At 48.4% G+C, this 23,829-nt stretch overlaps 1 protein-coding gene across 3 annotated transcripts in view; it reads left to right on the forward strand.

Moving 5' to 3' along the window:
- Nucleotides 1–23,829, forward strand: part of EIF4E3 (eukaryotic translation initiation factor 4E family member 3) — a 411,364-nt gene that overhangs the window by 316,738 nt on the left and 70,797 nt on the right. The window contains exon 8 of one of the 3 annotated variants that reach the window (XM_070050599.1): nucleotides 1–22,923. This exon is cut by the window's left edge and continues 18,390 nt beyond it. The exons of the other annotated variants lie outside the window; for them this stretch is intronic. The gene's annotated coding sequence lies outside the window, so the exon portion shown is untranslated. Of the gene's footprint in view, nucleotides 22,924–23,829 lie in introns of those variants that run through there. 3 annotated transcript variants of the gene reach the window in all.

Consider the following 23,829-nt stretch of genomic DNA (forward strand, 5'->3'; position numbering starts at 1 on the left):
GGGGCCTGAGGCTGTCTGGCTCTCACAGCCCCTGCCTGGCTGGCGGTCAGCTCTCTGTAAGTGCAGGCAGCGGGCAGGCTTCCTGCAAAGTGAGTGCTGAGCAGAGGTCAGCCTTATTCATCCCCGACCTGGGTGGAAAGGCTGGAGCAGAAGCACGCGTGATCTCTGGCCCTGCCCTCGGAGAAGGGCGTTTTAGGTGGCGGCAGCTGGCGGCGGCGGGGAGGGTGTGTGTGTAGCATTGTCTGGCGTCTCATTTGCCCAGCTCTTGGGAGCCAAAGGCACCCTGGTTCTGTTCAGTTCGCTGAAGAGGGCAGGCACAGAGTGGTTGTACCTTGGCCTCCCATCCATCTTTCCCAGCCCAGAACACCTGCCTTGCGAGGGGTCTTGCGGGAGGCATCGCAACAGCCCACTCTGTGGAGGTGGCTGACTTCGGCAGTCAGCTACGCGCCCCTTGCTGGGGTGAGCAGGGATACTGACCACCTGCTCCCAGCTCTTAGAGCTGTGGGCAATCCTCTTTCTTGAATAATGCATCCCCTTTGCAGGTTGGTTATTGGGCATCTCTGTCTTTGGAGAAAAGTGCGCATGATGCCACCTCTAAATACCACCCAGGCTAGTTCCCCTGTTGCCAGTGCCTTCGATGTTTCAAAATCTGTGCCTCTGTTGGTCCTCGCTGTGGTTCTAGACTTTTCTCCACCCCTCTCAGGCACAGCCAGACAGAGCCTCAAGAAGATGATTAATTGAGCAGAGTTGTGTTCAGGGGTCGAGACGCAGTAAATACAGTAATAACAGTCACCCTCGTGACTGTCTCCAAGCCTTCATCCAGCAGTGCCTTTCATCCAGGGATCACAAAGCATTTTACAGGCATTAATTGAAAGTACAACACCCCTGTGAGGTACAGGTTATTATCCTCGTTTCTCATGGGGAGAGAGCCCAGCCCAGAGAAGCTCCATGTCACTGCTGGTGTCTTGCCATTGGAAAGAGGCTCCTGGGGGTGGCATATGTTCCTGGCCCCAGCCTGGCTGAGCAGGGCCCTGCAAGGTTCTAAACCTGCAGCATGTGTTAGGTGTGAGCTGGCTCTTCTCACTCTCTTTTCTAAAGATTTATTTCATTTATTTGAAAGGCAGAATGACACACAGGGAAAAGGAAAGACAGAGAGAGAGAGACCTTTTATCTACTGGTTCACTCCCTAAATGTCCACAATACCTGGGGCTGGGCCAGGCTGAAGTCAGGAGCCTGGAACTCCATCCAGATCTCCCACATGGGTGCCAGGGTCCTAAGCACCCTACTTTCTCCAGGTGTATTAGCAGTGAGCTGGAGCGGAATCAGAGCAGCAAGGACTTGAACCATTGCTCTGATATGAGATGCTGATGTTGCAGGGGGCAGCTTAACTCACTGTACTACAATGCTGGGCCCTGGTTCTTTGGTTAAAAGGAGAACTGTTGGTAGCTCCCCCCCACCACCACCCATGGTGGATTTTGAGATCTGAAAGTGGCCAAGGCGCAGAGAGAGGACACACGGGCCATTGGAAGCCACTGGGGGTTAAGTCAGGTGCTGGCGTTCAAAGGCAGGCATGCTTCGAAGGAAAATGCACAATGAGCCACTTTATTTGGGAAATGGAAACAGAGCTAGAAGCACAGCCCTGCAGTTGGAGAGGAAGAGACCATCAGTGATGGTTGGTGGAGCCAGCTGGTACACATCTGAAGCTCCCTCACTGGGGGCAGGTGTAGCGGTGTCACAGGCACGTGGCAAATGCATGGCAGGTGGTGGCTGCCTTGTCTGCCTTTGGTGGATGCCTATGGGATACCCTGGACTTGAACACAGGACCTATCTTGAGTGCAGTGCAGATCCCAACACAGGTGAAGTGATTTCCCACCCTAACTGAAGCTTAAATCCTTTGGAGAACTTGGCCCAAGACCCTGTAGCTGTGTGTGCACTGGTTCTCGCCTCCGTACTGCATTTCAGAGTGTGAGGTGGAGACAGGTGCTCAGCGGGCGGAGAACCGGAGCCTTGCGGTGGGCCTCTGTGGTGATGATGTGACTCCAGGAGGCCGGTGCCCCTCTGAGAAGCTGCGCGCCCTGGCAGGCAGGTGGAAGGTGTTGTTTGAAGTGAACCATATTTTATTTCTCTCAAGAAATTCTTGAGCTGACTCCGTGACATGAACCTCTACACAGAGTAACCAGATTCCGACTCTGCGCCTGAAGGAGGTTTATGCATTCTTCTCCTTTCAAACAAGAGTGCATCATTTCATCGCCAGGCCAATAGCATCCCCATTTTTCACCCCTATGAGTTGCCTTTTAATGAGCAGTCTGCGAAGTGTTGGCTGATTTTCCGCAGTGTTACCTTTCATCCTGCAGGGTCTCCGCCGTGGCTGTCTCCCCTCTCCCAGTGGACCGCGGAAGGCAGACATTGTAAGCTGCAGGTGGACACGGTCCAGTTTGCTGGGATGGCCTCGGTGGCATTCAGGCAGGCTTGCTGACACCCTCTGCCTGAAGTGGGGGTCAGTCACTTTAAGGAGCTGGATGAGCTCAGCTAAAGCCGCTGTCTGTGAGAATGGCACGCCCTGCCACGCTCCCCTGGATGGGACGGCTTTGACGTTGTGGTGCCGGAGACCTGTGGGCCCCTGTTTTCAAGATCGGTGTCCTAACCCCACAGAATCTACCATGTGTGCACTGCGTTGCATGTGCTGTCCGCAAGCCCTTGGTGCTGTGTAATTCGTTGACTTAATGTTTTCAGATGTGCTGTTAGTTTGACTTTTTACACGGAATGAAAATAAGATCATCAACCCACTTTATTCTAATATGAAACAAAAGCCATTGTGACTGAAATAGAGAGTTCTGTGTGACTCACACCACCATAAACTATGCTTTGTACACAGAGTTCCAAAGAGATTTATAACTTTGCGGCACCATCTTATTATAGCTAGTACTGATTCAACTCAAGAGTGGACAAAGTCATTGTAGCCTTCACCAGATAAAAGTAGCAGTGACCCCCCCCTCCCAATGCAGACCACGTCCAAGCGTTTAAAGTCCCAAGTTCTTAGATGAAGCTGTTTTGTCCATCTCTTTCTGGTGGACGTGCCAGCTGTTGCTGCCCACCCTGACTCAGCCTGTTAGAGGGGCTCCCCCACCGTTCCAGGTGCCGGCATGAAACTATTGCTGGGCGAGAATGTGATTTAATTCTCTATAGCGTCTTTTAATGAGAGACGGTATCAAATCGAATTTGGCAAAGCATACTTGGGTGCCATTTAGAATGATGGATTCTCCCAAATGCCGGCGAGCAGTGTAGAACTTGTGGTTTCCTTTTCCGTATTCCAGGTTACACATGTCTACTGGAATGACTGTACTGTTGCCTGCATGTGTTTCAGCGCAGGCTAGCGTTCCCTCCGCTGTGATAGAACCTTCCAAAAAGAAGCTGTACTTCAGCTTTCAAGATATTATTTATGACCTCCAAGCCTTTACTCATCTAGACTAGCTAGATGGTTTGCTACCATTAAGCAGATTGGGCCTGATTTATTAATTAATGTAGGATCCAGTAGCACGTTACCTTGCTTCTTAAGTTCTAATGGCCTGTTTAAAAAAAAAAAAAAAAGAAAGAAAAGAAAAGCAAATCAACTTTCATGGCTTAGGAAAATTGAAATCAGTTTAACATAGAGATTAATTATCTTATTCCTCTGAAATCATCTGAATCTGTGGTCTTTGTGTGTGTGTGTGTGTCTGTGTTCTTAAAAACATTGGAAAGCAACTGTTTTCTTTTCAGCAGTGCCTGCATTTGGGGGCTCACATTTAAAATTCCATTTTGAATGGAGTATTTATTTGCAAATATATATGAGGGACACAGGATGAAGAGGTATGTTGCCGTTTGACATTCGGTTTGTGACAATTACACAATTCTTTATTAGCTGGGACTAAGAGAAAGCTGTGTTAAGGGGAAGAACTAGTGGGAGCCCTTCAGTCTGTTCCTGTAATAGGTAATTGTCACACCTTGTGCAGTATTTAAATACTTTGTAACTGCTAGATGTCCATCTGCATACCCCGCCTCGGGTCTCTAAACTAGTGGGTGAAGCATGACCTTGTAACTTCTTTGTTTATACATCTGTCAGGACAGTATGTTATCTTCCCTTAAAAATGCAAATGTGCTCCTTGCAATACAGAGCTCTTCAGTCAATAAATAAATTGAGGTAAAGACTGTACCTAATACCCATTTAATTTAAATTCATTTTATAAACATAAAGACGCCTTTTAAGAGAAGCTTTAATTCCTACTAGCACCTTGATTTGTGGTTGCCATGGAGAATCAAATCTGTCATTTGACAAGAAAAGTCACCCATTTATGACAGCACTTTATCTTGTCTCTCCAGGGGAAGAAAATGTCAAAAGTGAGAGCAGAAAAAAAATAAAGCCTTGAAACACCAGAATTTCTTGATTTCATTTTTATTATTCAGCTATCATATCCTTTCTGATAATAGCAACTTGGTGAAAATAAATAATGTTCCTACAGTAAAATCAAATATTTCCTATTGGAATGGACAAGGTTCTTTGTGACTGTCAGTGCTGTGAAGTCTGGCAAGAAATAGTGTTATTAGATAAACCTACGGTGCCCAAATCCCATTTTCTTTTCATTATAGTGTCAAAATAATTATACCTGTGTAATTTGGGTAAGAAATTGCAGAATAAGTAAAATGGTCCATTGCAAGAGATTGCTTTCCGCTTGTGTTCCTTGCAGGGTGGGGTTCCTACCAGCTAAAGAAATAAATGCTGGGGGAAAGTATTTTCATTTGAATAAAGATGTGGAGCAGGTCTTCCATATTATTTGCTAAATGGCTAGGTAAATGCTATATTCTGTTACTTTCTCCACATAACCTATTTTGCAAATCAGAGTAAAAAGGCAGACTATTTCACCTTGGCATGAACTGGGATATTACATTTTCCTGAAGATTTTTTGAAAAATACCTTCATTTGATATGATGTTTGTTCAGGCTTTTGAAAATGGGGTTTACACCTTGAGAGACTGAAATAAAAGTTCTGATCCAGGCTGGTTCGTTTAGAACTCGACGTGTGTCATGAGGCTGCCGCGTTTGTGGATATGTCCATGGTGGACATGTATCCGCCTGGCTGCTGCCTTCATGGTTCAGCTCTCTCTGAGATTTGCCTTGCATTAAACAAAAATGTTGGTGCTCTGCTTCGATCAGCACGTCGAGGGGCGATGCTTTTGAGTGTTGGAGTATTATATAGCTTGGTGTGGGTCAGGCGTGCAGTCATCCTGTACCGATGAGATAGCAGGGTAATAGCAAGCCCTTTAGTAAAGATTCAGTGTAAATATCTGACTGGTAGGGGAGCTGGTTTCTAGAACACTTGTGCCTCCACGTGATTACAAAAAATGGGGAGGAAAAAAGGGGCCGAGCTCTCATTTTCCTGAAATTGGCGCACAGTGCCGGAGTCCTAGCCAATACTGGTCAGGCTGTACTGTTAGGAAGCCTGCAGCACACAAATCCCCGTCCTGTGTGCCCATGGCCGGAGCTGGGAAGCAGGGTGTGTTTTGGGAGAAGGAACAGATAAGACTGTGGCAAACAGACCTGCCAATAAATCCCAACAGAAACATATTTCACGGGCATATCTTTGGCTTGCCTCAACTGTGCATGTCAGACAAACTGCATGTGTTTTTACCCAGTGGTTGAGCCATTTCCCCTACTATTTGTGTGCATGGGAGCTCTCAATTGCTGAAATATGAGACAGAGTACACAAAAATATGCTTTAAAGGGGTGTGGCAGAAGCACTGTAACTCTGAAGGCACATTCCCTCGTGATTCAACTCGTGGCACTCTGCTTGGTCTTCCTGGGTCAAGTTGCTTTGATTTCCTGGGTGTGGAAGTGGAGGTGTGGGTCCCTCCCCGCTCAGGACTTGGGTCTCTTTTGTGATCCCAGAGGATATTTGATGTATGTACTTGGCAGAAGGGGAGGGCAGGTGTGACTTTGGGTGAAGAATGGGAACACTATTGGATAATAGAGTTGCATTGTGGCACAATCATCATAATTTTCATGGAGTTCCGGGATCGATTGTGTGTAGTGCTCATGTGGATTTGCCTGAACCCAATGTGTATAAAAAATAGTAGCTCGGCTTTTTTGGCCTTTATTGGACTTTCAGATATTAAAATTGAGTCAATATACAAATATATGTTAATGCTCAATATAATGGTTGTTAACACATTCGCTCTGATTTCTGTGGATTTCTGGATTTTTTTTTCCTTTTCCTTTGTTTCCTTGTTCTGAAGTTTTGTGGGGAGGATGAGCAAAGGCATTTCAGAACACAGCAGAGATGTGCGAATGAGTCCGCTGTGCCTTCAGCAGCCCCGTGTCCTGTCAGTGTGTGCAAGTACCCATCTTTCTGTCCTAGTGCGGGAACCCATGTGCATGTGTTGTGCCTTCCTTGAGGGTAATTGGCACAGCTCTGAGATAAATTGCCAGGGCAAATCCCATTTATTTGGAGCATTTTCTCTAGCAATAACCTGCAAACACTCTCTCTTTAAAGATAAAGCCACTGGTGCTAGCTGACACAGATTTATCCCAGAAAAGAAAAACGCCAAGAACGGCCTCTTTCTTATTCCATGGGTTGATTTGGAGAAGATGACGATGACCCTGTCACCATTAATAAAACTCCCTCGCCTATTCAGCCCTGACTGCACAGCAGTCACTGTGTGATCTCGACTCCCCAGCATCTCCATGAAGGAGGAGAAGTCCCCAGTCCCACGTTTCTGGGAAGAAAGTGCTGAGTCTCAGGAGGTGCACGTGGAGGACTCCAGCTGCCTCCTTCTGAGTCCCCTGGTGAAAAACAGAGTGGGGGATGTGTGCTTCTGAGGGTCAAGGGGTAACCCATCCAAGAAAGTGTGGGTCAGGCCATTGATGTGAGCAGCCTGGATGTACAGTTCCTACCTGGGCATTGCCAGCCCACTTGGCACGACTCACAGGTGCTGAGAGCAGAGTTGTCTACAAGGAACACCTCTCACCTCGAAGGGACTGCAGCTTCTTTGCCTTGGCAATAATGAAAGTAACAGCAAAACCATATTTACATTTCAAAAATAGTTTCCTTAAATTTCCTGTTTCACCAGACTTCGGTGTGTTCGTCTCCCCACCCTGCCCCATCTGTCTGGTGCCTGCTGCCCACGGGGCCTGAGCTCCTGGAACAGGGTGGACTCCCATGGGAGTCGGTGGCAAGGGGTGGGCCTCATGCTTCTGCTGGGGGAGGACCATTGCTGCCCCCTCCCCCCAACACCCCCATCATCAAAGCCAGGGCGACTGTTGCACTTCCCACAGACGTTAACTCCTTTCCCTCTGCTTGGCAGGACTTTTTGGCCATGCTTTTGGGAAACCCTTTTGTCCGCCTTGAGTTACTTTACCCAAAGGCTTACTTCATTGTGTTATTAATGTAGTCAAATTATAGTCATGTTTTAATAACTTAATTGAATGGAAAAGAACACTTTGAACTGGAAACTGAAATGGTGGTGTTTATTATATTAACGGTTCTTGCATAGCCCTGCAGATCTGTAGACGCAGATAAAGAACGTCCCCACGTGCGACCCTTACAAGTCGCCCTTTGTAGGGAACCTGTGTCAGCAAATATGGGAAATGTTGGAAGTGTTGTCCTCCGAAGTATTTTGATCCTTTGTATGTGGGAAGCCACGTGGGTCCTTACTGCAAACTTTTCGCCAAGCCAGAGCCACCCAGGAGCACATGTGTCTTGTTTTTGTCTCACCTTGCAATTAGTTCATTCTTTGAAGCCCCGCCCTGTCCAGCATTTAAGCATTTTCATCATTCGTTTTATCCAGATTGCATCAAACACAGAGTTTTCTTAAACTTAATTTAAGTGAGATTTTACTTGGGACCCCTTTGAGAGCTGGTTTTCTTTCTTTCTTTTTTTTAAAGGAGAACACACAAGCAACACTGCACTTTTGAGGGCTCTTTTTTCTTTTTTTAAAGATTTATTTTATTTGAAAGTCAGAGTTACACAAAGAGAGAAACAGAGAGAGAGAGAGAGAGAGAGAGAGAGAGAGATTCCACCCTATGGTTCACTCCCCACTTGGCCACAATGGCCGGAGCTGCACCAATCTGAAGCCAGGAACCAGGAGCTTCTTCCGGGTCTCCCACCAGGGTGCAGGGGCCCAAAGACTTGGGCCATCTTACACTGCTTTCCCAGGCCATAGCAGAGAGCTAGATCAGAAGTGGAACAGCCAGGTCTCGAACCGCCACCCATATGGGATGTTGGCGCTTCAGGCTAGGGCTTTTACACGCTGAGCTACAGCACAGGCCTGAGAGCTGGTTTTCAGCTTGTCTTTGATTAACAGGGAGAGGTGTTTAAGGACTGAAAGCTAACCTGTGACGGGTTGTTGACTGCTGCCTGTTGAAGTCCTTGATTTGGTCCTAGACAAAGGGAATGTTGGAGTTGAGGAGGGTATTTTCCTACTTTTGTGTGCTGGGGTCCTGGCATGGGGGACACACTCTGGGGTGTGTGCCTGCATGTCTCACATGAGGGAGTGGGAGCGAGGTGTGTCCGTGCACTTATCCATGTCTGCCTGTCATTTTCTACTTAGCACTTTTAGCACTGAGACACACACACATGCGCCTATGTCATGGAAAACATGCACAGTTCCTCCAGACATGATGACTGTGAAGAGATGTGTATCCCTTCGTAAGAATTCCAGAAGCACCCCTGCCCCATGCTCCTTGGGACATACACAAAGCCAGGTCCTGCTTTTTGAAGACTTGCGAATGATGGAGTCCTAGTGTGTTGCTCAGGTTAGCAGTGTGCTGATTCCAGCCCCCAAACACAGCATGGAGGACATGCACATTTGAAGCTGTCAGCGGTTCTTAAACAACCTCTTCTGATGATTCGACCCATGTTCCGTGGACTTTCCCATATGCACTAGATGTTAGGGAATGGTCCTTGTCATCCACTCTGAGAAGCAGGGCATCAAAACTGTTGAAGAGCAGAACTCCTCAAACTTGGTGTGCACAGGGTCCCACTTGTGGACCTTGTTAGAATATAGATTCTCATCCAGGGAGCCCTCGGTGGTGGCTTTAACAAACTCCCCATAATGTCCAGGGTGTTTACTGAGGCCACACTCTCAACATCGAAGTTCGGGGCTGGCACTGTGGCATAGTGGGTAAAGCTGCCGCCTGCAGTGCCGGCATCCCATATGGGCACTGGCTGGAGTCCCGGCTGCTCCACTTCCAATCCAGCTCTCTGCTGTGGCCTTGGGAAACAGTACAGGATGGCCCAAATGTTTGGACACCTCCACCCATGAGAGACCCAGAAGAAGCTCCTGGCTTCTGGCTTCTGGCTTCAGAACCAGCAGATGGAAGACACCCCCCCCCCCCGCCTCTGCCTCTGCCTGTTTGTAACTCCACCTTTCAAATAAATAAATAATTTTTTTTTTTTTAAATCAAGGTTCAATCATTTATGTGGCAGGGATTTTTGAAAATAAAGCAAAAATTTAAAGCAGTTCTCGGAGAGCTTTTTCTGACTCTCTGCCTTAGCTCCTGCTTCAGCATAGACCCACACCTGTGAACGTGAGCGTGTGTCATCCCAGAGGTGAGCCTGCACCTGGCACCCACGCCCCTCGTGTGGCAGTCGCAGTTGCCCCGGCACCCAACCCTATGAGAGTATAGGTGTCTCACCTTTCAGGCTTTACACACCAGCTCTCTCCTCTTTTACTGCTGCTGTTCCGCCCCCAGCGAGAGCACGTGTGCTCATAAGGTCCCGGGACACTGGGAGAGGGTGGGAGCAGTGACAGTGTAGCCAAAAAGCACATGGTTGCTTTGCACAGCACCCAATAGCAGCAGGTGGTTTGGTAGGAATCCCTGCAGTTAGGCAGCTGTGGCCCGGAGCCGCAGCCCCTGGGAGCCTGCTCTGTTCATTGTCTTAAGCAGCTGCCTGGGTCATAGTGAGTGTTTAGCACGTTATCTCCTTGCATAAAAAGGAGTAGGGAGATGCTTTCTTTGAAGACTTCACGTTTTCTTCCACAGAAGACAGAGGCTATTAGGATTTTGGTTTCTGAACGTGATACATAAAAGGGTACTTCAAAGCGGCAGTGGAAAATGCACCTTATCTTTTAATTCCACTTTCCCATGAACTTTTGGAAGTACCCCGGCATTTGTGAACTCCCTGTATGCTTGGGGCTGTTTGGAAGCACACTGTATGACCAGTGCACTCCACCGTCGAGGGCGTTACGCATTTAGGGGAGGATGTTTCTTTCTTCAACAACAAGAATAGGATTTGAGGTCCTGAAGATGACACTGGTCATCTCAGTGATTTTTGGACCAGACCTTGGGTGCAGGGTGCAGGTTGGCTTCATTCATTAAGAAGCAGGAATTAAACTCAGATGAGCGTGGTGAGCCCGCCAGCGCCAGACCTCTTTGCTCCCGGCTTGAAATCCTGTTACAGCCTAGCCTTTGATTCAGCCGGTCGGGCTGGCTGACTCACACTGTGAATCTGCTCTGGCTGCGAGGATAACCAAGGTAACCAGGTTTCAGAATCTCCATGTGCGTGTGCCATTCAGCTGAGAGAGTGAAGCTTATGATCCCTGTTGTGGACCACTCACTCCTTCGCCTGGTGGATGTTGTGAGATGGGTTTGCTAGGAATAGTGTTTGGGGAAAGGGCCCTGTCTTATTCTGGGTGTCTGTTTTGTTCACTAGGCTGGATGTTTGTTATGAAGGCTCTTTACCCCTCTGCCCCCTTTCTTAGGAAGTAGGCAGTGTGGGAACATTCGCTGATGCTAGACCAAGCACCACTGAGTGCAATAGGATTGTGGAATTTCAGCCATAGAGGTAAGTTGAGGTGGCCTGTATTCCAGGGGGCTGAAACTCAAATTGTTATTTAAAGGGAATTGGCACAGGGCCTGCCGTTGTGGCACAGCAGGTTAAGCCGCTGCCTGAAATGCTGAAATCCCTCTTTGGAGTGCTGGTTTGAGTCCTGGCTGCTCTGCCTCTGATCCAGCTCCCTGCTACTGGTGCCTGGGACAGCAGTGGAAGATGGCCCAAGTGCTTGGGCTCCTGCTACCCGTGCAGGAGACAAGGATGGAGGTTCTTGCTCCTGACTTTGACCTGGCCTTGCCCCAGATATTGCAAGCATTTGGGGAGTGAACCAGCGGATGGGAGATCTTTTTCTGTCTTTCCTTCTCTTCTCTCTCTCTGCATTTCAAATAAATAAATTAATTAAATCTTTTTTTTTTTTAAAGGAATATGCCAGTTGGGTGGGGAGGAGAAAGAATTAGACAGCAGACAGCTACAGGGAGCTTCTACTGTTCTCCGCTAGATGGTGGTTGTCAGGACTTTGGACCAGATTGTCAAATTTTCTCGTTTTTCCAGAGGGGCTGAAAAGCAGAGTGGGCTCGGAGGTTTGATCACTATCCACTGGGACTCCAGTGAGTGAAAGGGGAACGGAGGGAGGGAGGCCGGTACGTGGAATTCATTTTCATTTCCAGCTGATTTTCTCAGCAATTGGAAGGCTAACAAATAATCACATTGCACTGCAGTTGACTTGGGAGGGAGGCAGGCAGGCCCTCCTGCTCTGTGACAGCTCTTGACCAAAGCAGTGTCCACCTGCCGAACTGTGTGCCTTGTCCCTCTGAGTTCAGCCCTCTCCGATATTAAATTAGAACGGGAGCTTCCTGGGGATAGCCAACCCGAACCTCATAATTTAGCCCAGATAATTCCATCTGATCTGGAAATTTAGAGACTACCGGGCCGACTCCGCACTGTTCCTCTCTTGCCTCACTGGGTTCTTCGGACCCGCCATGGCAGTCAAAACCAACGTGTCCTTGCAGGGTACTCCCCTGGCTTTCTGAGTTGTTACCTGTGAATGTAGCTACACTGGAATAAATACCTTGACATCAGCTCCCTCTGCTTATGAGTTAGCTCAGCACTTAGGCCTTGCCACTTTTAGTCTTGAGACTAATTTCTGTGGTGCATAAGGGGCATCTGTCCCATAGGAGAGCTTTTCATGTTCCCTGGAGAGTTCCTTTTGATGACATTGTTTCAAAAGATGCAGGGTGGCAGATACTAGGTATTAGAAATGGATATCAATTCACTTCTCAGGGGCTCCAGGGGCGTCTAATTTGAGGGACTTCACAGGTAAACCTTTCGCAAAAGCACGCACGTCTTACCCTCTAGGCAGTGACTTTCGCCACAGAGAGGCGCGCGGCCACCCGCACAGGGGATGCACGCCTTCATAAATGCATGCCTTCGTTCCTTTTCGTTGGAACACGGGGCCCTAGGAGGCCATTGTTTTACCTGTAGAATTGCCAAGCCAAAGGTGGCCTGGGGTTAGCACACACATTTTTATTTGGGGTTTTGACAATTCTTCTGTAGTGAGATCTTTTGTCGCCTTGTTTTACAGCGACCGGGTAATTTCAACAGCTACACAGCTAAAGCCTACTTTGCCTGTCTTTGTGGTTCCAGCATGCTCTTCTCATTTTTAAAAAATAGTGGACCAGCACTCAATGTGTTGGCCCTAGCGTGGAAAAAAATGCGCTGAGCTCCCAGTGCGTTTCATCACCACCCCACCTGCAACCCCAGCTTATCAGGAGCATTTCGAAACTACTGGTGTGTTAATTACTGCATTGTTCATCAGGTTAAATTGTATTTAATTGGCTTTGTGTTTTATCTTTTTGTTTCCATGAAAGGATTATTGGGGGTATTTAAAAAAAAAAAAGCCGTTTAAAGGAAGCTTCATCATCTAAAACACATATAAAAATTCTTTAAGATGGCTTTTATTCCAGATGCCTTTATCTTCCTTCACAAGCTTTCTGAGAATAAGTCGTGCATGTTGAGGTTTATCTTTGCTTTCATGTGCTCTAGCCAATGCTTAACTTGGAGCACATTTGAGTTGCATTTCATTGGGCTTTCACAATCCTTTTATAAAGGGACTGATCTGTTAACATCACCCTCTTTAGATCCAGCAGACAGGATGTTCTTCCATACAAAGAAGCGCTCACGGTCTTTCTGGCCGGCCAGTAAGTGAATGATTTCAGGCCTGGTGGGCAATACTTGTGTCCATGCGTAACACAGCCCGACCACAGTAGTAGGCAGCTGCATGTAATTTTGAACTCCACTCATTGAACTGTAATAAAACAATATAAGCACTGCTTGGGGGGAAGATTGGATGCAGTTATCCTTACACAAGGCTCAGGCATATGAAAGCAGTGCTGGCTGACAAGAGGATTTTGAGATTTGATTTTGATTGAATTGCAGAATTGAACAGGCCAGGAATGTCAGTGGAAGGCTAAACGCCTGTAGTGCCGTAAAGTTTTATTCATGTGAGGCTTTCCAATATCAAGTAGATGGATTATTGGAAAAGGTGTCAAGGGACATGAAATGGAAGTGCCCAAAACATAAAATGTAGGCAGGAGGGAAAAATTACTTCTTGCTTAGTATATAATTAGGTCTTCAAAAAATAATATTCCATAAAATTGTTTATTCTTCTCTCTCTTTAAAGAAAAAAAAAAGATGACCAACTCATCATATCACTCACTGTCTTCCTTCAGGAGAAATTGAATTTCGCAGTATTTAGACAGGGGCTTCTCTTAAGCCATTCTTCGGTTCTGTTGGAAATTAACATGGGGCGGTAGGCTTTTCTCTAGAGAGAGAGGAGGCTGAAACAGGAGTGTCAGAGCCCGTAACACTAAGCACCGTTACGTTCAGAGAGGAGAGCGAGCCGCGTGTTCACGCGTCCCAACACCCTGACTTGTTTCAGACTCGCTTAATGCAGACAAGAGTCTTTGGCGAATTTGCATTGGACGGCTGATAGCAGAATTCCGGTGGCCCTTGTTGGCTGTGAGTTAGTAGTTCCATAGCACAGTCAGGCAGAAGGCCGAGCCAGGAGGGCAACTGTGTTTCTCACGTTGTCTGCCCTGGCTCTTAATCCACCCGCAAGTGTTTCTGCTTGGGTCGTCAGCGAGGCCCATCTAAACACAGCCCGCGTGGAGGCCAAGAAACACCTGTAATTTTGCAGTTTTGGGTCTATTTGTTTAGCATGTCTAACCAGAGTGGTTTCGGTTAAATAATCAAAATTAGGAACCAGTACACACTGACTGCAAAGTGCAGGTGTGGTTTTTCTTTATCCACCACCTACCTCTTGTTCTAATGTATTATGCATTTAGTAACTTGTTTATTTGTAAATGGTGCTTTGTGATGTTAAAGCAGAACCCTTCACAAAGGACTTTCCAAACATGGCAGGGCTCAGGTCTGAAAACCCCCTTTCCTTTTTTTTGAAGTTTATTTATTTATTTGAAAAGCAGAGGCAGAGAGAGAGGTCTTCCATCCACTGCTTCACTCCCCAGATGGCCTTATGGCCGGAGCTGCACTGATCAGAAGCCAGGCTCGAACTGGAGTCCATATGGGATGCCGGCACTGCAGGAGGCGCCGGCCCCACCTCCTTTCCTTTTAATGCTCAACTTGTAGACGTGTTGGGAGAGATGTGCCATGCTCGAGGTGGAAGTGATGCGAGATTTGTTGAGCTCTCATTCCCGTCATATTTTATAGATCTCCGTTAGAGTGTATTGAGGTCAGCTTTATTATGGTGTCATTTTCTTTTTCTAAAAATAAAACCTCTATGAATATTTACTGGTCAAACAATGATTCCTTTACAAACAGCCCTTGGAAAAGTGTGACAGAAGTGACCCCTCTTTATGGTCTCATTGCGTCCCACTCTCTTGTAGGGTTTAGGCCACAAAAATGATATCTGAGAATGGAATTTTCTGCTGCTTGTGGAATTAATCCTAATTTGTGTGGGAGAGGACGGGGTGGGGGGTGGGGTGGTTGTTGAGAACTGATGAAAGAAAAGGCTGGCAAAGTTACCAAGTGCTGCCTGGGATGTCCTGTCTCCCCTGGGGAGGAATGCCAGTCTTTAAGGGAGAGGCTTGTCCTGTGTTACCTATCAGTATACATCTTGCAGGATCTTTGCAAGTTACTGCCTCAGCACCCAAATGTGTGATAATTACATTTCTCTATCTCCCTGTAACACTGGATTAAGATAGAGTGTGCAAGATACGCAGGAAGGAAAATTTAAGGAGATCCTGGCTCTGAGGTGCTGACTTTTGAATCTGGATGCCCCATGCGAGTGAGTACCTCCTTAAATTTTGCACCCACCCCCAGTTTGGACCTTGCTACATTCTTACTGTGGGCCCAAGTGCAGCACCTTTGCCATTCTGCTCTTCTGTGTGCCCTGTTTTTCTTACCAAGATTTAAAGATGTCACTGGATGTGATCGCACAGTGTTGTTGGCTGCCTGTCTCCATGCAGCTCCCCTGAATTGGCAGGCATTTGCATTCTCTTTCTGCACTGGAAAACCATTTTGCGTTCGGTCTGGTCACAACATGCACTGTGTTCTTTGATCCCACTGGAGCTGGGGCTCGATATTAGCTAACAAACTTGCGTGCCACATACCTTATTAAGTTGTAAGATGCAAAGCGCCCTCTGTGAGAAGGACATGTGCCGGCATCACAGGCTGCAGTTGGCTAAGCAGGTTTCGAAGGATTAATACTTGGCAATGATTCGGCCCTGAAATTATGGCGATGGTAATTTGGTGTTCAAAGCAGGGAGGTTTGTAAAAGGCATCCCAGCTCCGGATGGAGAAGCAGTCGATAAGGACCATCTCAGTGGCTGACAACGCAGCCGTCATCTGCTAGTTCGTTTGAGGTGCCTTATGGGGTGCTCGCCTTAAGTTCCTCCTGTCTCATCCACAGGAAAACCGGCTTTATCAGGTACCCTTATATTACCCACTGGCTTTAATATGAAGGAATCATTGCTTGGAGAAATTAAATCATTTGCCCAAGTTCACAGGTCAAAAGCAAGCAAGCCTAACCCTTGAACCAATGGTCTTGATAGCAGAACTCCTAACACTGCCTACCCCTGGCTGGGTTCCGTCCGTTGTGCAGGGATCGCCTAGGTACAGTGTGCTTTTTGGGAGAGGGACAGGAATTTTCTTCGTAAGCATCGCTTAGACCTTACAAGCCAGTAACCTTTCTTTGCAGAATCACTAAAGCATAACATGCCCCTACTAAGCTTTTGCCGACCTACTTAGGCAGCATTCTGTATGTTTTTTGGTGGAGATCTTGCAAGAGGAGTGTGAAAGCAGAAGGGAGGCAGCGGGAATCACTAACTCTGATCAGGAGGTAAACATCACTTGCTAGACTGAGAGCACCTGTTCATCACTAAGATTGACGTCTTAGAAGGAGCCTGTTTCTGTGCCTGGGGTTCCCTCCCCGGGGCTGGCACCATTCCCACACCTCAGCGGGGAAGCGTTGTTTGGAGCCATCCACCCATGAAGGTTCCATGAGGTCTGGCACTGTCTGATGTGCGGTGCGTATGAATGGAGCCTCTTTCCTAAAAGCTGAGATCACTTTGGGAAAACTGGAAGAATGAGTCGTGGGAGGTTCTTCTCTCAGAGCGTGTCTGCACTTGTCTCTGGCGCACTCCAAAGTGTTGAAATCTCTCTGTGATCTTGAGTGGGACGAAAGGGGAGAGAAATGGTATCCGGGTCCTTCCCCCTTGGGTGAGTATGCAAGTTTACTAAAAAGATGTTAGAAAGACTGGATTTTTTTTTTTTTTTTAGAAGGGCTCTGCTTCTATCTGCTGGAATCTTCGTCTTAACAGGCAAAACACGTTGAGCACGGGCAAGCTTCCTTTGAATGCTGTTGCTGTCAGCACGGGGCCTTGTCCGCACTCTCCTGGAGTCAGTTCTCCCAGTCCTTTGTGGCAGCTGGATTCAGGCCTTGTTGAGCCCCGGAAGTGACCATGAGTGGTGGAACAGGGCAGGTTGGCCTCGGGACATGGAGGACCCAGGCCATCATGCACCTGTCTTTTATCAGCCACAGTGATTCCCACACGGATCCAAGTATAACCAATGTGGCATCTGCTTGACAGTCACCACCCTGGTGAGCGGGTGGCTCGCTGACTCAGGTTACTCATCTGTTGAATGGGTATTGCCCTGTTTGTAGGCTTGGGGTACCTCATGTACTGACTTGGAGAGGGCCCGGTCAGACAGCGGCTCAACAGAAGCTCTCATTGTTGGTGTCAGCGTAGATGGAGCCGTTCAGGCCACAGGTAGGTTTTGACTCGTGGTGTTCTAAGTCAAAATATTGGAATATCACTGATATTCACTGAGATCTGCTATGTACAAACTAGATTTCTGGCTGCTTGTCCCAAATCCAAAGATGTGGTTGCCACCAGCTGGGGCCAAGGTGCCCACTTGGATGGCGCTTGTCTCAGCTGTCCTGCTGGGCATGCGTGTTAGCTTCGTGTGTGTAAGCGACTGCCTGGCACCCGTGGGCGTTCGAATTCGCTGCTGGGATGGAAAGTGTGTCCAGCAGGACGTAGTCAGTATCGACGGTCGCTCCTGTGCAGGAATGTGCAGCCGGGTTTCTGGAAAGTGTCAGCCTCTTAATCCCGTCAGTGATTTGAACTCTCTGGGAGCTGGGCATCCCATCTAAACAATGGGATGCGCAGGAAAAATAGACTCCCTGGAGAATTACGAGGCATGTAATTTTGTCTTTAAATTCTTACGAGTGAATTGTAAGAACATGACTTCATAGGAACCTCTGAGACATTACAGCGTTTTAATAACACTTTGCTGCTACATGTAATGCTTCATTTTTACTTTTATTAATTTAATTTTTTTTCCCCTGTATGTGGCAGCGGCTGCCCTGGGCACCTCAGCCCTGTCTCCAGCCTGGCTCTCCTCTGCCTGAGGGAAGCCGCCTGGCTCCCTCCCTGCTCTGGGCAGAGGCTCAGGGGCACGTCCTGTCCGCACGGAGGTTACGAGGCTTCACCCACCCCTTCGTTCTCCAACATGCTTTTCCCCTGCTCATTACTCTTCCTGCTTCCTCCTGGGCTGCCAGCAACGCGTCCTATTACCTCCATCTGCAGCTAGAGCTACTACCACTGCTTCACCAGAACCCCCGATTTCCACAGTGATTCTCAAAAGAGAAAAACGAGATCAAGGGTGTTCCCAGTGACAGCAGCTCTTATGGAAGCCAGGGTGGGCAGGAGTGGGAGAGTCCCCGTTTCCCTACCAGGCCCAGGCTTCTCAGAGACAGGAGGAGCTTACCTTCTACTCTGCTCCCTGTCGTAGGTATTGCACCTGGAATACCCGAGTCATTCATTCATTCACCCCCTCTTTGCAATAGAGATTTGTCACGTGCTCATGATGTGTCAGGGACTGGGCTTTCGAAAGACCATGCCGGGGCTTAACTTCATAATGCAGAGAAAAATGAGAAACTAGCGCTACAGGGAAGCCAGGAAGGCCCTAACAGAAGTATCTTAGAGCCTTAGGAATTCTTGAGAAGCTGTCTAGATGGTGCCTATTTTTACTTTTTGGAAACTTTGGAGGCAGCGCGCTCCGTAGTTTAGACATGGGCTTCTGCACCAGCCCTGTTCCGGCTCCAAGCAAGATACCAGGGGCTGCCACTGCCAGTGTATGTGATTGTGCGGCACCTCCTGGAATTGTGCAGTGCTCAGCCTTCCCAGCTGTTCGTTCGCAGCAGCCCTGGTGCAGGCAAAGCTTTGAATGTCTGCCGCTTCCTTTTTGTGAACCAGCACTGTCCCAGAGGTTTCCTCATCTGTCAGGTGGGGCTCCAGGTCCCAGAGGAGGGGAGAGGGGGGGAGGAGGCACGAGGCACGTTCAGGTTCTTTGTGTCCCGCCTGCTGCAGGGGCCCGGCCTGCGCTGGAGGAATTGTCGCCATGGCCGCCGCGGAGGCGAAAGCCCTGCCTTGCTTCTCTTTCCCCACCCAGCCGCATTGTGCACTCTGAAAAGGATATCCTTCACAGTCGTTTTCCAGAAAATTGAGGTCACCAGCTTATTTCCTTCTGGAGCCCTCCACCCTGCAGCGCCTCCAGCCAGCCCCCGTCCCCGGGGCTCGGTCACCCCTCTCTCTGCTGACGCCCTTGCCCGTTCTGCCTGCGAGGGGCCTGTTTGCTCTGGGCTGCTTATCTGATCCGGGAAGAAGCCACACTCCTCTGAGCCCTGGGCAGGCCCGTTGCAGGTCAGCCTGTAATAATACAATTATGAAGGTTAACAGGAAAAAGTGGGGTCCCGCAGCCGTTCCAGGCAGCTGGCAGGCCTGTTGAATTGGAAGCGCCCCACCAATGAAAACTGCAGCAAGCAGCAAATTAAACCTCCTATCTGCCATCTCACTCTCTTTTCTCCCCTTTCCTGTTTGGACTTGAAAGGCGATTGGAGCCAGGGCCCTGACAGTTGACGGAAGTGCTGCAAGGAGAGAGTATTTATTTACAGTGAGTCGTGGCGATGCTTGTTCAGGATGCGGTTTCTTGCAGGAAGTTCTGTCCCCACCCCCGGGTTTGATCATTTCTCCAAAAAAAAAAAAAAAAAAAAAAAAGCCTTGATTGTTTGAGGCCTGCGCTCTGGCTTGGAGCAACACTGAGTAACCTGTCTGTACTTGGAGGGAGTGCTGAGTGCGCCCTTGGAGGAGGGCCTGCAGGGGGGCGAGCGGCAGGCCCAGCTCTTTCCAGATGTGTTCGGGCGCAGCAATAATCATTAGGCACTTAAAAGAGGGAAGTAGGCCGAGGACACGTGCTGTAAGCTGTGGTTGGCGCGGGCCATTCTGTTCGTTAACAGAAACTAGTGCCAATTGAAGTTGTTGTACTGGGTGTTTGCGAGAGCAACCACTTTGGGGCCGAGTCGGGAACAGCGGTGCTTAGGTGGCCAGGATTTAGTTAGAAGCCAGTTGGCCTGGCACCGGCTGGGGAAGGCCCTCTCTGAAGCAGGTGGAGAGCCGGGTTGTGGTCCAAAATTGGGAAGGGCCTCTAGCCTTCGGAAGCCCTGTGGGATGGGAGGGTAGGAGGGCCAAAGGAAGCCAGTGTCCCACTGAAGAAGTCGTGTTGGTACTTTCTGGAGTCATCCTAAGACCATGCAGTGCCAGAGAATTGTCTCATTCATTGCGAGACAGTTGCCATTCTTTATTTAAAAATATGCACAGAAGGTAAAAAAAAAAAAAAAACCCACAAAAGTATATAAAATGAAACCTAAAATCTTCTACCCGCAGGTTCTCAGCTGTCTTCTCCGATCTCTCAAATCCCCAGGCCAGCACCATCAGCCTCACCTGGCACCTTGTTAGAGATGCACATTGAGGCCGCCGTACCCCCCAACCCCGACCCCTCAGCTCAGGGTCCGACTGAATCACAAAAGCTGGTGGAGGGGTCCTGGCAGTCTGTGAACAGGTCCTACAGGTGATTGATTGATTGATTGATTAAAACAATCAATCATTAAGACAAGAGACAGAGAGTTAGCTCACATCTCCTGGCTTCCCTTCTCAAACGCCCACAATAGCTGGGGCTGGGCTGCTTGCATCTAGGTGCTGGGAACTCAGTCCTGGTCTCCCACATGAATGGCAGGCACCCAGTTCCTTGAGCCTTTGCCACAGTCTCCCAGGGTCTGCATTATGACGAAGCTGGAACCGGGAGTAGAGTTGGGGCTCAGCTCAGACCTGATGTGGAATGTGGGCATCCTAACTGGTATCCTCACCGCCAGGCAAACACCTGCCCCGTCCTGATGATCCACTCCAGACTCCAGACTTCAGGCAGTGAATTTCCAAGTAGAGTATGCATCAGGGCCCCAGGAGGGCTGGTTAAATCTATGGGTGGGGCTGGCGTTTGTGTCCCATACTGGGTTCGAGGCCTGCCTGCTCCTTATTCTAGTTTCTTGCTGATGCACACACCCTGGGAAGCAGCAGTGGTGGCGCTAGCATTTAGGTCCCTGCTTCCCACGGGGGAAACCGAGGTTGAATTGAGCTTCTGGCACCTGAGCGTTTGTGGAGTGAACTGGTAAATAGAAGCTTGTGTCCCTCTCTGCTCCCCACTCCCACCTCTCAAGTAAAACTGGGAAAATATCCACAGGTGTAGGAACCCCGCTTCCAGAGATTCTGATTCGCCAGGTCGTAAGCGGAGCCCCACGATTACATTGTTTCATTTTTTAGCCAAGCATCTCCAACCCCCTCCTTGCAGTGATTGGGAAGCAGTGACCTTGGATCTGTAATCAGTCCAGGCTTCAGGAGCAGCTCTGCTTGTTTTTTGTTTTTTGGTTTTTTTTTTTAAGCAAAAGCGAAACAAACCCAAACCATGCAGTGGGGGAAGCATCTGTGTTGTGTAGTTTCTTGAGGCCACAGCTAATTTGGTGTGTGATGATAGTGTTGATAAAAAAGGAACTTGATTGCTATGGGGTCCTCTCCAGATGCCCCAGTGCCCAGCCTACTGCAAGGGGCCATGTGGGTCACGCCTGCCACTGCGGAATTCATCCCACTTTTGCAGAGTTCTGTAAGTGTGCCAGAAACAAGGGGACATCCTCTCTGTTTTCAGTTTATTTTTTAGTCTTTTTTGTTGGAGAGAGAGAGATCTTCCAACCACTGGTGCACTCCTCAGATGTCCCTACAATTGCCAGACCTGGGAGAAGCCGGGAGCCAGGAACTCAGTCCCTGTCTACCACATTAGACTGCAAGAACCCAAGTACAGAGGGAACTGCCAGTGCCGCCTTTATTATCTTTAAAGGATTTTATTTATTTATTTGACAGGTAGAGTTACAGACAGTGAGAGGGAGAGACAGAGAGAAAGGTCTTCCATCCACTGGTTCACTCCTCTTCTGGTTCTCCCATGCGGGTGCACGTGCCCAAGCACTTGGCTATCTTCCACTGCTTTCCCAGGCCATCAGCAGAGAGCTGGATCAGAAGAGGAGCAGCCAGGACTAGAACCAGCGCCCATATGGACTGCAGGCCGAGGATTAACCTGCTGCACCACAGCGCTGGCACCTGCCAATGCTTTCTTAGCACGTCTCCTCCAGTGTTTGGCTTGGTCTTTTTTGTTTTGTTTGTTCCTGTTTTTGGCTTCTAAAGGCCGTGAGCCACTTGTGAAAGGTGCTAACGGCTGGGTCTGGTTCTCAGCTGGTGGATTTCATTTGCAGACTATGGCTCACAAAGGTGACAGGCTTCACTTCACGTCCCTTTGGCTGTCTGTTGTAACACGCAAAGTGTATAAAGAGATGTGTAACGTGTATACTGTTCCTGTGTTGAACAGCTCTCAGGTGCTGGGTATGTTAATATGGAGAAGTATCAGGAATCCTCAAAAAGGTCATAGAAAATGGAATTAAAAGTATGCAGGGTGTTGTGGAACAGTGGGTTAAGCCACCACTCGGGACTCTGGCATCCCATATTGGACTGCTGGTTCTAGTCCTGGGTGCTCCACTTCCATCCAGCTTCCTGCTACTGAGCCTGGGAAGGAAGGGAAAGATGGTCCAGGTAGTTGGGCCCCTGCCCCCATGTAGGAGATGCAGATCTATTTCCTATTCCGTGACTTCAGTCTGTTGCAGCCCTGGCTGTTGCATGCATTTGGGGAATGAGCCAGTGGATGGAAGATCTCTGTCTCATTTTCTTTGTCCCTGTCACTCTGCTTTTCAAATAAACAAATCATTTTTTAAAAAGAAGATAAGTTTATTTTGGCACTTAAAATTTTGAAAATCATGCACATTTTTTTCATAAAGTACATTTTGATATACTTTTTGAAGATCCCTCATTGGCATGGAGTTCAAATTTTTTTTTGTACCAAAATAACCGTATCTTAATCCCTTTTTCTGTGAACTTTGTGAAGTTCACTCATGTGTAGAATAGAAGAATGTTATAGTGTGAAACTGGTGCAGAAGGAATGACAAACTGGGGGACATGTGACATCTATGGGAAGACTTCACAGAAGTGGGGCACCAAGCCTGAGTAGGGTTCTGAAGCATGAGTATGAGTTCTCTGCATGGTTCAAGGGGAGCAGTAGAACTATAGGCACAGTGAGCAGCTAGAGATTTTCCCAGCTTCCCAAATTCCTTGATTCTTGGGACTTATTCCGGGTAGGTTAGGCATAATTTTTTTTTTCCTTGAACAAAATGAGATTTAAAAAAATTTTTTTTTAGTTTAAATTATAGTGTATTTGAAGAGCAGCAGGAGAGAGACCTCCACCTGTGATGCTGGCATCCCGTATAGATGCTGGTTCATGTCCTGGCTGCTCCTCTTATGATCCACCTCTCTGCTATGGCCTCAGAAAGCAGTGGAAGATGGCCCAAGTGCTTGGTCCCCTGCACCCACGTGGGAGACCCAGAAGAAGCTCCAAGGAGCTCCTGGCCCCTCGTTTCAGATTGGCCCAGCTCCGGCCATTGCAGCCATTGGTGAGTGAACAGCAGATGGAAGACCTTTCTCTCTCTGTAACTCTGCCTCTTAAATAAATAAAATCTTTATGTGAGAGAGAAAGTGAGAGAGAGGGAGGGAGGGAGGGAGGGAGGACACACCCCCACCTGCTGCTTCACTTCCCAAATGCCCACAATGTCTGGGAGACCAAAACCAGGAGCCAGGACCTCAATTCATGTCTCATTTGTGGGTGACTGGGACCCAAGTACTTGAGCCATCACTGTGGCCTCCCAGGGATGCCCATTAGCAGGGAGCTGAAGTCTGGAGTCAGGAGCTGGAGCGGGTATCGAACCCAGCTACTCTGAGCCCTAACTGGCCTCTTAGCTGCGTGGCCAAACACCTGCCCCAGGCAGCCCCTATGCACTGGAAGCTTCTGGTGACGAGATCAGTAGGAACTTAGTTGTTGAGGTCTCCTTCATGCAAATAACATGGGTCAGAATAGGAGAGTTTCATTATTACGGGAGACTGAGCCTTTATAAAATTCAGAAAATGATCTGTCCCCCTAGTTTCCTCCCTGAACCCAGAAATTCCTCCCTAATGCGAGTGGAATTGATGGGCTTCCAAGGGACTTCATGGACTCATGTGGTAAGGGGTTGGCTGATGGGTCGC

The sequence above is a fragment of the Oryctolagus cuniculus genome, chromosome 10, assembly GCF_964237555.1.
Source record: "Oryctolagus cuniculus chromosome 10, mOryCun1.1, whole genome shotgun sequence".
NCBI classification, from domain to species: domain Eukaryota; kingdom Metazoa; phylum Chordata; class Mammalia; order Lagomorpha; family Leporidae; genus Oryctolagus; species Oryctolagus cuniculus.